Source organism: Rutidosis leptorrhynchoides, chromosome 5 (genome assembly GCF_046630445.1).
Source record: "Rutidosis leptorrhynchoides isolate AG116_Rl617_1_P2 chromosome 5, CSIRO_AGI_Rlap_v1, whole genome shotgun sequence".
Lineage (NCBI taxonomy): Eukaryota > Viridiplantae > Streptophyta > Magnoliopsida > Asterales > Asteraceae > Rutidosis > Rutidosis leptorrhynchoides.
In genome coordinates this window covers 242781885-242788280 of record NC_092337.1, presented here as the reverse complement: position 1 = coordinate 242788280, position 6396 = coordinate 242781885, and positions in this window count along the sequence as shown.

Sequence of the window (6396 nt, the reverse complement as noted above, 5' to 3'; positions counted from 1 at the left end):
ATACTATTGCAAACAGAACTGCGCAAATAAACAAACAACTATGTAATGCGCTATGTCATTGTGGATGCCGCATAAATGGGGATTGCGAACATGTTCCACATAAACATTGCGCATCTTCTAAGTGTGCACGAACATTGATTCCGCGAATATCCTAAGCCTATAAATAGGGAGTTTGACCTCTCATTTTAGGTTGTTGATTCTGTGCAAGTCCTCTGGGCTTTGTGATTCACTTGTGACTAAGCCCAAGTATCAATCATAATCGAGCCAATGTAATGCAATCAAGACCGAGACACGGTGATTGATCACTTGAATCTAAGTGAAAGACGATTATAAGGTCCCAAAAACATTATCAACACCACCATCCACCCCTCATTGCACTCAATTCCTAAATTAGATCTAAACATCTAATTTAGGATTGATCAGCCATAAAATGAAACTTTATTTTAGTGATAAGAGAATTATATGGGTATATAAACAATTAGATAACTATACAGGCCTTTTAATAATTTTGGATCCTTTAAAAGTTTTTTGTCATGTTCGAGTGCACTCTTTGCTCATGCATTAAAAACATTAATGTTAAAACTCTAGTTCTTAAAAATAGAATAGTGTAAATTGTGTAAATATGTCATTGTTAAAGGGGTATTGATAGTTCCCCCTAACAACATAATCATTTTATATTCACTGACTTTAAGAAGATGTAAAAATATAAATTATCAATTCTTTTTAAAATCACATTTCTATTCTATCTGGATTTCTCAGTCCGGATTTCTGAGTCTGGATTTATTCATCATACACAATTCCTTCGATCTTAATGTGTTATGATGTGATTAGGTCCTAAAATTTGGCATTGAAAAGGGGAGAGTACTTATGTACGGGGAGCAAATATTTCTACTTTCTAGGTGGAGCTCTACTTTGTATAAGGGAAAGCTTTTCAAATTCACAAAAAGATTGAACTTTGTGAAATTAATGAAACAATATTTCCTTTTGTTGATAAAGTTTTACTAAGGCTTGTTTACACTTCTGTATGGAATTCGGTTTTAAAATATGGAATCATTTTATTGTTAATTACTTTTTATCTTTGTTATATTGAGAAAATATATAAAAAGCTGACAAAGGTAATTAAAATTGGAAAATTTTAAATTTTGGGGTTTTTAGATTTTTCTAAAAAAATAACATTTGAAACAGCAAGTCCAGATTTGGTAAAAACTAATGGATTTAGACAAAATCCGGATGATGTGAATATGGGTAAAAATTCGGACTTTGTAAAAAGCCTGATAAAAGTTAGGATTTGGCTTAATGGATTTAAGCTTAATGGCTTTAGCTGGATAGGAAGAATAATGGGCCTGAAAACTGCGAACCAAAGGATAAATGGGTGACAATTCGGACTTTGGCTCAAAAGATAAATTCAGTCCCTATAAATAGGCCACATGGTCAAAATTCTAAATCACTTTTCTAATTACAAATTACACTTTAAGTTTACATTTCAAAACCTGTTCATCGTCTTCTTCCTTATAATGGTATAATTTTGTTCTATTTTTCATTATATGTTTTTAAGGCAAACTCACACACCCACCTAATACTAACACGCATATATACACCACAAAATGTCCTAAACAGGAATCGAACCATCAACCTCAAGCTTGTTAGGATGACCTCGATACTGCCAACATCATAAAATATAAATCTTACACCTTTTTCATCATCTAAACAAACTTAAATTAATTCTTAATCGAAAAATATGAAACGGTTTGTTCATCCGAATTTGATGAACAAAACCAGATCTGTGTTGATTTAATGTGTTTAGGTTTAATTGTTGTACATAAACTTGATCTGACATGAAAACAATAAAAAATCTATTGTCAAATTCAAATATAACTTGAAAAATCATGGATATCGACTTAGTATTTGGGAGACATTTGAGTTAAGCTTGAAATTCGAACCTGACTTATGATAAACACTTAGGGTTTGATTAATTTAAGTGTTTAAAAATAAGTGTAATGTTGTGAATCCAGATTTCAATGTACAACTATTGAATCCGAATTTCAGCACTTGGACTTGAATGAATGAAGATGAAAATTTTGTAAGTATACATTTGGATTTCTTACAGATAACTGTACATCTGAATTTCAAAAACTCGAGAAATTAATCTAAGTGGTAGTCCGGATTTGTATGAAATTAGGATATATCAGGATTTTGATGACAACATGTTAAGTCAGGATTGTGTGAAAGTCAGGATTTTGATGACATCATGTTAAATCAAGATTGTGTAAATGTCAGGATTTCATTACCTCCAGATTTGGTTGTTATTTATTAAAGGAGTAGGTCTGCATTTTGGTACCCAAGAATTTAAAAGAATTGCATCAGTTTAGTCATATCCGGATTTTGAGATGACTGAATCTCATAAACATCCGGATTTTAGACGTGTCAAGATTTTTGACTTGTCCGGATTTCAGTGATAAAACTTGATATGGCCAAAACGGACGGTTTATTTATGCGGTGTTGTTAGGTCGCAATACGTCAGAATTAGCTACCAAAAGAGAGCAATGATTTTATTATTTATATTTAGCCGAGGTTTCCTAGCTATAACTCACCTACTTGTCTTCCTTTTAACGAGTAAGTGGTAAATATAACTCAGGTTCGTATTTTTGTATGTTTGCTCAGTAACGTGGGACAAAAGTGCCTAAATAGTTAACCCTAGTTGACAAGTGATGATAGATTAAGATTAACTACTAATACAATAATATAACTATAAACATAAAGACGAATAGGTATGAAGAATAGAATACCGATAGGGAATTATCACAAGAGTTTAACTTCCTAGAATAAACACTAAACGTCAATCAACTGGGCTAAGAACCTAACTGATTTGTCACTAAGAGTTTAGGCCTTGAAGATTCTGGTTAAGACTAATATCCCTACTCCCAACGTTAACCTTAGAGGGTTTAAAAGACCTTATGGATAGAATCCTAGGCACATGAACAAAGTGGTATATCCCTAAAGGAAAGTCTCAGCTTTTCTTAATCCTAGTTGGTCTAACTACAGTAATATTATACCACTTAATACTAAGCCATGCCTTAACATTAACAGATGTGCAATCTTAGGTGTTCTAACGTACTGCTATTTGGATTAGAAGTCTCTCCTTTGAGATCCTTGCATCATCCTCTTCAATTTGGTAACAATTTCATAGCTTGGGGTAAGCTTTTCAAAATCTCTAATTTTCATAAATTAGACCTTTAGACTTGAAATAGTGTTAGTTAGTGTCTATGGCTCATTTATAACATGAATATGTGAATTGTTTGCTCGATTTTGTTGTTTTGAGTAACTAGCATGAACATTTGAAATGGGTTAGTTTAATCCTTGATTTTGGTTGATTAAATGTTGTTTAAATGATAAATTTCATGTATTAAATGTGTTACTAGCATCATTAGCTTCGTTTTGTTATGTAGGTTGATTTAGAAAAACTTCATTTGCAAAATTGTTGAATTCATGATTATTGGTTAGGGTTTGATGACTTTAAAATGGATTTTTGATGCATTGAGTGCTATGAAATGTTATTGGTAAGTGTTTAGTTTTATTGTATGCATAATTACCTACAAAACGACGTATTATATGTGTGTATTAAGTTCCCGAATCATCTTATGCATTTTGTGAACTTGAAACCTTGATAATGAACCTTTAATGATCACTTGACGAGAATTCGGTTATTGTAAATGTTAGATTTGATTGTTGATATGTATCTAGTTGTATTCCTCATTAAAATACCTTTCCAACGATATATGGTATGCATTTTTAGTGTCTTCGGTTCATAAATTGTGTTTAAAAGAAGTTTGGTTCGAGACTTACCAAATTTTCAGTTTTTCCACTGGAGTCAGGTAGCGATGCGGCGCATCACTATCGGATGTGGCGCATCAGTGGACTGATGTGGCACATCACTAAGGGATGCGGCGCATCAGAAGCATGATGTCCAAAATTGCCGTTTTTCGTTTAATTCCCGTTATGCTATACATGTCCGAGTAACATGAAATTTGGCCAACATACTTATATATAATTATAAAGCTTAGAAAAATTGTCCGAGACCCGACCCGAACGTGTTGAGTTTTTAGTTGACTTTGACCAAAGTTTGACTTTTAGTCAAACTTAACCAAACACTTATGCAATCGTTCTAACGTGCTTTTATACTTATATCTTGAATGAAACTTGACAGCGTGATTCACATGCTATATATTCGAGTCGTAACGAGCCATAGTACTAATTGAACACATTTCGATCGACCTTGTGTCTTACCCGGTAATGATACCATTTAATTGTTTAGGTCAAGGCTAAAAAACTTTCATGCACACGTTTATTTTGTGAAGTACCTTTATACTCGTGCACTCGAGGTGAGATCATAGTCCCACCTTTTCAACAACTTTTATTCTTTTAAATCGTGGGCTGAGAAGCATATACTTTGTTTACATTTTGTACTACTTACTTTTATACTTTGAACACAAGTACGAAAACAAACATTCCACGTGCGAGTTAGAACAAAAATCCTCAATTCGATTATCATTAGTTACACTTGCAGGGTGTAAGCGAGAACTTATGTTGTGTGGCCATACGGGTTTGACAAACCCTCATTCGGACGGTTCGCTACCGTTGTGCGGATGAAATATATTTTTGAGAAACAGTGTAGGTTCTAACACTATGTGTATGGGGTAAAAGAAACGTTAAGCCTTGATAATTGGGTGCTCGCGAATAACAACACTTTTAGAATGCAAACGATTTGGATAATCAACTTTATGGAACTACTAAATCTTATGGTTCAAAAACAATGTTTACAAATACACCTATGATTTCACCAACGTTTTTCGTTGACAGTTTTCTATATGTTTCTCAGGTTCATACTTGGCTACTTGATACATGCTTCCGCACACCTTGATTACTTGCTTGGGCTCAAGCATACATGCATACGCTAGTGATAGCACCTTTGGCTTCAAACTTAATGTTTACATGCATAAGCTATTGATAGCATTCGTGATTTTCAACTTATATTATATCGCAAGTTATTTCATTATACTTTATAACTTTTGTAAATTTATACTCTTTGTCGAACTGTTTGGTTTACTTAAAACTTTGCAAGTCATACACGTTTCAAATGAATGCGACATAATTTTGGTCAAACGCGTCTCATTTAGGGACTATGACCACGTAACGGGACCTAAGTTAACGACGCCGTCAATGGAGATTTTGCCGGGTCGTTACAGATGGTATCAGAGCGTTGGTTGTAGGGATCTAGGATGTGCATTAGTGTGTCTGACAGAGTTGTTAGGACGCATTAGTGAATCTAGACTACAGCCGGATAGTTAACCATTGCATTCTGACTTGCATTCGCTATAGATAGCACTTACTTTACTACTTGTGCATTATACTTGAATCTTTCTTAGGTGAACTCCTTAATGGTACTAAATTTTCCATCATACGAACCTGTACTCTACCACTTTCTGGTAACATACGTAAATTCAGGATTCAAATGCGTAAGGATGACGACGACTTCATTTGTTACACTAGTTCGGGAACTCTGTCTCCTAGGTTGTTATTCACCACCGTTCTAGCTTACTATCCACAAGTACTATAAAGTTTCCACCACTATGGCAAACACTTGCCACCACCGATGTTACACCGGTGTTCTTCATTATCTATCACTTCTTGTTACTACCATCACTAATCTAGGTGAGTATCGTCATCACTACTTATCACTACGGTTGCGTACTACTCGTTATCATGATTCGTTACTCTTTTCATACCTAAAGACATTATTGTTTGACTTGAACCGCATTGACGTGGACAATCAGTTATACACTTCCCTCGGGAAACGCATCTTCAGAGTTGCACTAATTCTTTCGATTAAATATGAGTCACGATAGAGATGTCGTTACACTTGGTTCATTTTAAATCTTCACGATTACACAAACTTGGTTCTATGGAGTGATGTGGGAATGGAGGTATGAGTTAGCGTAATATAACGACACTCCATCAACGTGGTTATATTATGTTAAGTCATACCAAAGTTCTAATGAAACGTGATGGTGATTGGACTCGATCAATCTAATCACCACCATGTGCCATGTACGTGACTTAATTATTCCTTGTTGCCATTCGATAATTCCGAGAATACTTATAACAACCATACCAAGGACACACCCTTGATTAATGCTAAACCATATTTATGCTTCTGAATAAACGACCAAACTCTTTCAACTTCAAACATATGTTACACGTGTATACTATCTCTTTTTCGCACAGTTTTATCGACGAACTACAACATGCTTGATATGCTCACATCGAGGACGAAACTTCTCTCGCATTACACTCGTACTTCCGTATAAGGAAATCTTTTATCTAAATTCTCAATGGAGA